The 9,115-nt window shown below is 38.1% G+C and overlaps 1 pseudogene; it reads left to right on the forward strand.

Annotated features, from left to right (window-relative positions):
* Nucleotides 1-538: 538 nt before the first annotated feature.
* LOC120183033 lies at nucleotides 539-8,447 on the forward strand (annotated as a pseudogene).
* Nucleotides 8,448-9,115: the final 668 nt, after the last annotated feature.

Below are 9,115 nucleotides of genomic sequence, written 5' to 3' on the forward strand. Positions count from 1 at the left end.
TGATATTATGTATTATTGAATTATATTTTTAACGTCTGAACAATCCCTAAACTTATGTTTTTATTTATGGAACTATTTTATGATTTTAATTTGATATGTTAAAATTCTATTTTTTGGATTCTTATTGTAGGTTGCTTCGATGACTCTAATATGAAACTTTAAGTTAGATCGTGTCACTCCTATTGGTACGGGGTGTTACGAGTTATGAGGTAAAATTAATGGATGAGGGGTTTTCAAACGAAGGAAATGCAAGGGATGGTCTTGAAAATGACCGTCTTTTTCTCCTAAGTTTGCAAATATTTCCACACTTTTTGGTATCAATCAATCCCACTTAAACTTTATATGCTTAGACCAACCTTGCCCGGCTGGTTGTTACATTATGGATTAAAAGTTGCATAATTCACTGTTCAAAGTCATAAAGTGTTGACTCCGGAACAAAAAAGTGTTGACTGATGTGGGTCCATATATTTCAAATTTTGTATACCTTGCAAAACAGAGTTCAAAAAAGGAAAACCATTTTTATATGCAACAAATTCGAATCCCCGGCTTTTCCCACTCTTTTCTCTCCCATAAAACATGTCCTTCTTCCTTCTCTTGCTCCTCTCCCTACTTCCTTTCTCCATCTATTCACCAGCTGAACGTGACCTTCTCCAAATCAGAGCCTCATTGGACCCAGAGGACCGGTTCTTGTCATCGTGGAGGCCTTACTCCGACCCTTGTACCGCCTGTTCCTTCGATGGGGTCGCATGCAACGGAGAAGGACTAGTGGTCAACATTTTTCTGCAGGGAAAAGGTCTTTCTGGTCATATACCGGAGGCTCTGGGTGGACTCAAGAGCTTGACCTGTTTGTACCTGCATTTCAACGCGTTAAGTGGGGGAGATATCCAAGGAGATTGCTACTCTGACTCAACTCACTGATTTGTATCTCAATGTCAATAACTTGTCCGGAAAGATTCCTCCACATATTAGCCACATGACTAATCTTCAAGGTCTGTTTTTTTTAAATAACATTTTATATTCTTATGTTTTGGAGATTTAAAAGTTTCAAGTCTTTGTAATTTTCTTTGTTAACTTTGTCTATGTTAAGTTTTTTGTCTCTCTAATGGCCTAAAATGTTATAATCATTGGTCGATTCTTTTGCTCTTCTTTATGGTGATTCAAAAGTAAAGTGAATATCTTTATATCTGTTTCCTTATGCAGCAATGAGTTTTTTTTTTATCCGGTTTCCATATAGAAATGAGGAATTTCATAAAAAACGTTTGGGGTGAGCCCTAGATCTGAGTAAGTTAAAAAGTTTTGAGACATCCGATTCTTATTTTATTCGAGTTAGTTAAATTTAATTGTATGTATTTATAATATTAAGATACTATTTTATTTTCCTTTAAACAAATTTATATATATATATATATATCATATGTCATATACATTATAACATATAGAATTGAAAAATTCAACTCAAACTTGAAACTAGTTCACTAATTATTAAAAATTTCGAGTTATTCAAGTTAATAATCGAGTTCTATTTTATAAATCTACTCAAATTTGAAATTTTTTCGAGTTGAATTTATGAAATTACAACTCGAAGTTAATTCAAATTGACTATTTTTTAGTCGAAAATATTGACTTTTTGAATCGATTCGAATTTTTCTCATCCCTAAAAATGTCATGGTGTTAACATTAACCAACTGTGGAACAGTTGGGGTTCTTCTGCTTGCAGTTCTTCAGCTGTGTTACAATAGGTTGTTTGGGGGTTTACCAACATTGCTAAAATCTCTGCATAAGCTCACTGTCCTTGCTTTGTAATATAATGGACTAACTGGTGCAATCCCTGCAACTTTGGGGGATTTGGGGATGTTAACACTGTTGGTTTTTGGCAAAAGTCCACATTGGTTGTGTATAAGGAGGAGGGGAAATTCTTTTGTTATAAATAAAGCCCTCCTCCTCCTTAGTTAATCATCCCACAAATATAAGCCTTCTTCTATTTTAAAGGCTATTTGTATTCTTTCTCTCTTTGTAATATTTCCTCTATTAGTGAAATATTTTGGTGTTTCTTTTATGTCTATTTAATAGCTATTGTCGGGTATAGTTGTTGTCAATTATTGTCATATTAAAATTACTTGTCTTGGTAGTTCTGTCTAAGGAAAGTGGGTTTTAAGAGGGACCATTGTGACCCCTCCTCTTTCCTGGGAATCTACCTTGGGGTGATTTTTAGTACAATCGTTTTCACACTAGTCACCTAGATAATAGTTTTCAAGGTGAATCTGTTATTGGTATCAGCGCTCTTGGTATCAGCGCTCTTGGTTTATTTTAGTATGCTCTGTGGTTGCGGCTTAGGCTGATCTTCCACATCAAAAAAATTTCCTTGGGATAATTGACATTCTGCATTGGCAGCTATTAAATAGAATTTGTAGCAGAAATGGAAGACGCTTCTTCATCTTCAATTTTGGCAAGAAATGCTGTGACAAATGTTAGATTTGTAGTGGAGATTTTTGATGGCACCGGTCATTTCGGCATGTGGCAAAGCGAGGTTCTAGATGCCCTATTTCAACAGGGTCTAGACATTGCTATTGAAGGAGAGAAACCAGATGATGTTGATGAGAAAGAATGGAAGAGGATCAATAGAATGCATGTGGTACTATTCGATCGTGTCTTTCTAGAGAGCAGAAGTATGCATTTTCTAAGGAAACTTCTGCAAGTAAATTGTGGAAGGCACTGGAGGAGAAATTTTTGAAGAAAAGCGGTCAGAACAAACTCTACATGAAAAAGAGACTGTTCCGCTTCAACTATGTATCAGGTACCACTATGAATGATCACATTACTAGCTTTAATCAGCTGGTGAGTGATCTGATGAATATGGACGTGACTTTTGAAGACGAAGATCTGGCTCTGATGTTGATGGGATCACTTCCTGATGAGTTTGAGTATCTTGAAACTACTCTACTTCATGGGAAGGTTGATGTGTCTCTCAGTGAAGTAACTGTTGCCTTGTATAGTTATGAATTGAGAAAGAAAGACAAACAAGAAAACACAAGTGTCGAAGCAGAAGCTCTTGTTGTTAGAGGCCATTCCAAGAGTCAGAATAAAGGAAGCAGAGGGAGATCGAAGTCAAAGTCCAGATTGAGCAAAGATGAATGTGCCTTTTGTCGAGAAAAAGGGCACTGGAAGAAAGAATGTCCCAGGCTAAAGAATAAAGGCAAACCTGAAAGGGGGAAGGTTGTCTCAGAATCAAATGTGGTCGAGTATGATGGAGATTCAGATTTCGCATTCGCTGCTACGCCATCAACCAGCTGTTCCAGTTCATGGCTGTTAGATTCAGCTTGTAGCCACCATATGACCCCCAATAGAGAATGGTTCTTTGATTTTAAAGAACTAAAAGGTCGAATTGTCTACACAGCAAATAATTCACCTATTGACACACTTGGGATTGGTTCAATTCGCTTGAGGAATCAGGATGGATCAATCAGAACCTTAACAGGTGTCCATTATGTACCAGATTTAATGAGAAATCTCATCTCTGTGGGAACCTTAGAGTCAAAAGGTTTAGAAGTGAGGGCAAAAGATGGGATTATGAGGATTATCTCTGGTGCACTGGTGATAATGAAGGGAATCCGAAAAAGAAACAATGTGTATTACTTTCTGGGTAGTACAATTGTTGGGACAGCAGCAGTGGCAGCTTCTACTGATGAACAGGAGTCAGAAGCAACCAGGTTATGGCATATGCGCTTGGGGCATGTTGGTGAAAAATCCTTGAAATTACTGATAGATCAAGGATTATTGAAGGGTGCTCGGTCTTGCAAATTAGCTTTTTGTGAGCATTGCATCAAAGGGAAGAAGACGAGGGTGAAATTTGGAACAGCAATCCATGATACTAAAGGTATTTTGGATTATGTTCATTCAGATGTATGGGGGCCTTCCAAGACAACTTCATTGGGAGGAACACACTATTATGTCACCTTTGTTGATGATTTTTCCCGGAGAGTTTGGGTGTATCCAATGAAGACAAAGGATGAGGTGCTAGGATTTTTCCTTAAATGGAAAAAGATGATGGAGACTCAAACAGGCAGAAAAATCAAACGTCTCCGTACAGACAATGGTGGAGAGTACAAAAATGATCCATTTCTGAAAGTTTGTGAAGAGGAAGGTATTGTTAGGCACTTCACTATCAGAGGTACACCACAACAGAATGGAGTGGCAGAGCGTATGAACCGGACATTAATGGAGAAGGTTCGGTGTATGTTGTCTAATGCTGGGTTAGGCAAAGAATTTTGGGCTGAGGCTTTGGTCTATGCTTGTCACCTTATCAACCATTTACCATCGACTACTATTGGTGGTAAAACACCATTAGAGAAATGGTTTGGAGTACCTGCTACAGATTATGATTCCTTACATGTGTTTGGTTCCACTACATACTACCATGTTAAGGAGTCAAAGCTGGATCCAAGAGCAAAGAAGGTGATTTTTATGGGGATCACCTCTGGTGTGAAAGGCTATCGTCTTTGGTGTCCAGAAACAAAGAAAATAATCTTCAGCAGGGATGTTACCTTTGATGAATCTACCATGTTGAGAAAGGTGACTTCAGAAAAATTGGAGCAGACAGATGGAACTCCCAAAAAGGTGGAGTTTGAAGGAAGCAAATTTGTCTCAACCAGTAAAGAAAATGATATTGACTCTCCTATGGTAGAAGAAGAGTCAGATGAAGAAGAGGTTCAGACCCAAGAACCTCCACAGCAACATGAATCAATTGCACTCAGAAAGGGAAAGAAGACCATTAGACAACCTGCTCATTATGTTGATATGGTCACTTTTGCATCACCAATTGCAATTGATGACGTTCCTGCCACTTTTAATGAAGCAGTTAAAAGTTCAGAACATAAAAAGTGGAGGATTGCCATGAATGAAGAAATGCAATCCCTTCAAAAGAATCAGACGTGGAAACTAGCTAGTCTTCCGAAGGGAAAGAAGGCAATTGGGTGCAAGTGGGTATATGCAAAGAAAGATGGATTTCCTGACAAGAATAACATCCGCTACAAAGCAAGATTGGTGGCTAAAGGCTACGCTCAAACGGAGGGAGTTGATTATAATGAAGTATTTTCTCCAGTTGTAAAACATTCCTCCATCAGAATTTTGTTGGCTTTGGTAGTGCAGTTGGATTTGGAACTAGTTCAGATGGATGTAAAAACTGCATTTTTACATGGAGACTTGGATGAGGAAATCTACACGACTCAGCCAGATGGATTCAAAGTTGCTGAAAAAGAAGAGATGGTGTGAAAATTAGAAAAATCGCTGTACGGATTGAAGCAATCTCCAAGGCAGTGGTACAAGCGATTTGACAAGTTTATGATAGGGCAGAAGTACACAAGAAGCAAATATGATAATTGTGTGTATTTATGCGAGCTAGAAGATGGATCCTATATATATCTTCTTCTTTATGTTGATGATATGCTGATAGCTTCCAGGAGTCAGACAGAAATTGCGAAACTAAAGACTCAATTGAACAGGGAGTTTGAGATGAAGGATCTTGGTGAAGCGAAGAAGATTCTAGGCATGGAGATATCAAGGGATAAGAAATTGGGGAGGCTTTGTTTGTCTCAGAAAGAATATCTGAGGAAGGTACTAAAACGTTTTGGCATAAATGAGATGTCAAAACCAGTTAGTACACCTCTTGCTCCTCATTTCAAGCTCGGTGCATCCATGTCACCTAAGGATGATGCAGAACGGGAATACATGTCAAAGGTTCCGTATGCAAGTGCTGTTGGTAGCTTGATGTATGCAATGGTGTGTACGAGATCCGATATTTCACAGGCAATTGGGGTTGTGAGCAGGTATATGCATGATCCTGGAAAGGAGCATTGGCAAGCTGTGAAATGGATTCTGTGGTATATTCTGAACACCGTAGATGTTGGTTTGGTCTTTCAGCAGGAAAAACAAGATGGTCAGTGTGTAGTTGGGTATTGTGATTCAGACTATGCAGGTGATTTGGACAAGCGTCGATCAACTACTGGTTATGTGTTTACATTTGCAAAGGCACCAGTCAGTTGGAAGTCCACCTTACAGTCAACAGTGGCTTTGTCTACTACAGAGGCAGAGTATATGGCAGTTACAGAGGCTGTGAAGGAGGCAATTTGGCTTCAAGGGTTGCTTGGTGAATTGGGAATGGAACAAAAGCACATCAAAGTGCACTGTGACAGTCAGAGTGCTATTCATTTAGCAAAGAACCAGGTTTACCATGCAAGGACGAAGCACATCGATGTTCGATATCACTTTGTACGAGAGATTCTAGAAGAAAGTGGAGTCATAATCCAGAAGATTCGGACCACTGAGAATCCTGCTGATATGTTGACAAAAGTGGTAACTGCGGTCAAGTTTAAACATTGTTTAGATTTGGTCAATATTGTTACAAATTAAAAGATTGTTTTTTTTAGAGATGTGTGTGGAATTTGCCAAGGTGGAGATTTGTTGGTTTTTGGCAAAAGTCCCACATTGGTTGTGTATAAGGAGGAGGGGAAATTCTTTTGTTATAAATAAAGCCCTCCTCCTCCTTGGTTAATCATCCCACAAATATAAGCCTTCTTCTATTTTAAAGGCTATTTGTATTCTTTCTCTCTTTGTAATATTTCCTCTATTAGTGAAATATTTTGGTGTTCTCTTTTATGTCTATTTAATAGCTATTGTCGGGTATAGTTGTTGTCAATTATTGTCCTATTAAAATTACTTGTCTTGGTAGTTCTGTCTAAGGAAAGTGGGTTTTAAGAGGGACCATTGTGACCCCTCCTCTTTCCTGGGAATCTACCTTGGGGTGATTTTTAGTACAATCGTTTTCACACTAGTCACCTAGATAATAGTTTTCAAGGTGAATCTGTTATTGGTGGAAATTAACCCGAATTTCACAACAAACACGCCAGGACTTGAGCTCTAAATATTTAATAACCTTTTTGGTTCGGTTCCAGTGAAGTTAGCCGATGCTCAAATTGTTAGACATCTGCAACAACATCTTATCTGGCAATGTACCACCAGGTGATCTAGTCTCTCTACTCTCTCTATTTGACAGTACACTCATCCTTTAACTTGTCTTGTCTCCATGTGTTTAATCAGTATCTTTGTGAATGAAATGCAGCTTTGAAGAGACTGAATGTTGGGTTCCAATATGAAAACAATCTCGGCCTATGTGGTGTTGGGTTCCCTAGCCTGAAAGATTGTGCGGAATCGAGTAAGTTGCATGGAAGTTAGACCTGAACCATTCAAACCCACCGGCCTTAACTGAAGAATATCCCAGTCTTCTGATTTACAACCTGATTGCAGCAAAACTAACTGTTCAAGGACATCCAGCAGCACAAAAATTGGTGTGGTCTCCAGCATTGTCGGTTCTGTTCTTGTGTTGACAGTTGCAGCACCTTTCAGTTTCACATGGTTCCGTCGGAGAAAACAGAAAATCGAGAGTGCTTTCAACACATCAGATAGTCGACTTAGCACAGACCAAGTCAAGGAGGTTAACAGAAGAAGTGCTTCTCCCTAGTTAGTTTAGAGTATTCTAACGGCTGGGACCCTTTAGACAAAGGTAGGAGTGGGAATGGGTTTTCGCAGGATGTTTTCGAGAACCTTACGTTCAATTTAGAGGAAGTAGAGCGTGGGACTCGGTGCTTCTCGGAAATGAACTTTCTGGGGAAGAGTAATTACTCAGCCATCTATACAGGATCCTTAAGAGACAGTTCTGCTGTTGTAGTAAAATGCATTGCCAAGACAAGCTGCAAATCGGATGATTCCGAGTTTCTGCAAGGTCTTAAGGTATTGACATCATTGAAACATGAAAATCCAGTGAGATTGAGAGGGTTTTTTTGCTCAAAGGGCAGGGGAGAGTGTTTTCTTATCTATGATTATGTCCACAATGGAAATCTTTTGCAGTATCTTGATGTAAAGCAGGGCCGTGGAAAGGTTCTTGAATGGTCCACTAGAATTTCTATCATTTTTGGCAATTCCAAAGGTCAGTCATCTTAAGTATTTGATTTTTTTATGTAACATTCAATTTAATGAAATTTTATGGGATTTGATATTCTTAAACTGGTATTTGGTATCTGCATGAAAGCAAAGGAAGCAAACCGGCTCTTGTTCGTCAGAAAATATCTGCAGAGAAAGTGCTTATAGACAACCGATCTAATCTCTTGCTCTTGGAATCCGGCCTGAACTAACTCCTCGCAGATGACATTGTCTTCTCCACTCTCAAGACTAGTGCTGCAATGGGATACCGAGAGTACACTACGACCGGCCGTTTCACCGAAAAGAGTGATGTGTATGCATTTGGTATGATTGTGTTTCAGGTGCTAAGCGGAAAGCGAAAAATCACCCAACTGATTATCCATGCTGCTGAGACGTGCAAAGTTGAAGATCGTTTGGACATGAATCTTGACGGAAAGTACTCAGATTCCGAGGCCATGAAACTTGGTAGAATTAAGTGAATTAATGAGCAGTTCACGAAGTTCTTACGAGTTATTGCCTTGACTCGATTTTCAAGTGACCAAAGGAAGGATTTGGCTATAACTAACCTCTGGTTAATGCCATGACTGAAGTTGTTTGATTAATCTAATCTGAGAGCAATTTCCTTTACTAAGGACTAACTGTATCATTTTCGTTGTATTTGGTAGGAAAGGTTTAATGGTTAAAGTTAAAATGAACATATATTCAAAAACAAATTCATACTGCTTAAAATAATCTAAATCAAGGTTCTTAAACAGCAGCGCACATAAGATGAATGCAGTTACCCCAAGATTTGCAGAAAATGTGTTCAGTATCAAATAATTCCAGTCGGACTAATCCAATACTTACCAACAATTACCGTCAATACTCATTCTTCAAGTTCAATTATCTCGAAGAAATCTGATATAATGCTTTGTGTCCATCTATTTTAGACAAGAAAGATTTATAATACCATATTGTACATCTGATATGTACTTGTTTATATTATGCACCGATAGAAATGTAATCTCCATCTGATATTTATATCTATTTTCGTTTTTTAAAATTTTATAAATTTATTATCTATTAAAATTTTATAAATTTATTATCTATTAAAATTTTATAAATTTATCCATTTAATATAAAATAATGCGTCCCCGTTAACTTA

Source organism: Hibiscus syriacus, unplaced genomic scaffold (assembly GCF_006381635.1).
Source record: "Hibiscus syriacus cultivar Baekdansim isolate YM2019G1 unplaced genomic scaffold, ASM638163v2 tig00112738_pilon, whole genome shotgun sequence".
Lineage (NCBI taxonomy): Eukaryota > Viridiplantae > Streptophyta > Magnoliopsida > Malvales > Malvaceae > Hibiscus > Hibiscus syriacus.